Raw genomic sequence first — 569 nt, 5'->3', positions numbered from 1 at the left:
GTGTTCCAGTCTCTCAGCCAATGGCATTACATCTGAAGGTGGGAAGTGTCTGGCAGAGGCGCTGAAAGAGAACAGCGTCCTCAGGATATTCTGGTAGGCAGGTTGCTCAGTTTGAGCTACATGATTTTCACAGTTTTAACAGCTGCTCTCTGAACAAAGGTCCGTGTCTGTGCTGTTGTAGGTTGGTGCAGAATGAGTTAACTGATGATGCAGCTCCACATTTGGCTGAGCTGGTCCAAGCGAACACAGGTTTACTCCATCTCTGGTAAAGAAAACACATACGCACGAGCGCACTCTTTTAAGTCGCACGATGACACAGTGGACGAGGACGTGGCCACACATTGATCGTCCCCTGTTTTGTGTATTTGTCCGCAGGTTAATCAGCAACCAGTTCACTGTGGAGGGGATCAGAAAGTTTGCTGAGGCTCTAACTCACAACACAAAGCTCCAAGAGATATGGTGAGGATAAAATACAATTCACATTTCTTTTTCTTGAGTTGCTGTTTTGTAGCCTTCTATCTGTGGTAACACAAAATGTTAATCCTTTATCAAAATTATAGATGATTTTA

At 44.5% G+C, this 569-nt stretch overlaps 1 long non-coding RNA gene across 1 annotated transcript; it reads left to right on the top strand.

Annotated features, from left to right (window-relative positions):
- The first annotated feature begins 6 nt into the window (after positions 1-6).
- LOC121939621 lies at positions 7-463 on the top strand. Its single transcript, XR_006105492.1, has 3 exons — positions 7-93; positions 182-265; positions 376-463. It is a non-coding gene; the product is annotated as an uncharacterized LOC121939621 (long non-coding RNA).
- The last annotated feature ends 106 nt before the right edge of the window (positions 464-569 follow it).

Source organism: Plectropomus leopardus, unplaced genomic scaffold (assembly GCF_008729295.1).
Source record: "Plectropomus leopardus isolate mb unplaced genomic scaffold, YSFRI_Pleo_2.0 unplaced_scaffold53205, whole genome shotgun sequence".
Lineage (NCBI taxonomy): Eukaryota > Metazoa > Chordata > Actinopteri > Perciformes > Serranidae > Plectropomus > Plectropomus leopardus.
The sequence above is the reverse complement of the archived record's forward strand: the minus strand, read 5'-3'. Positions and strand labels throughout refer to the sequence as shown.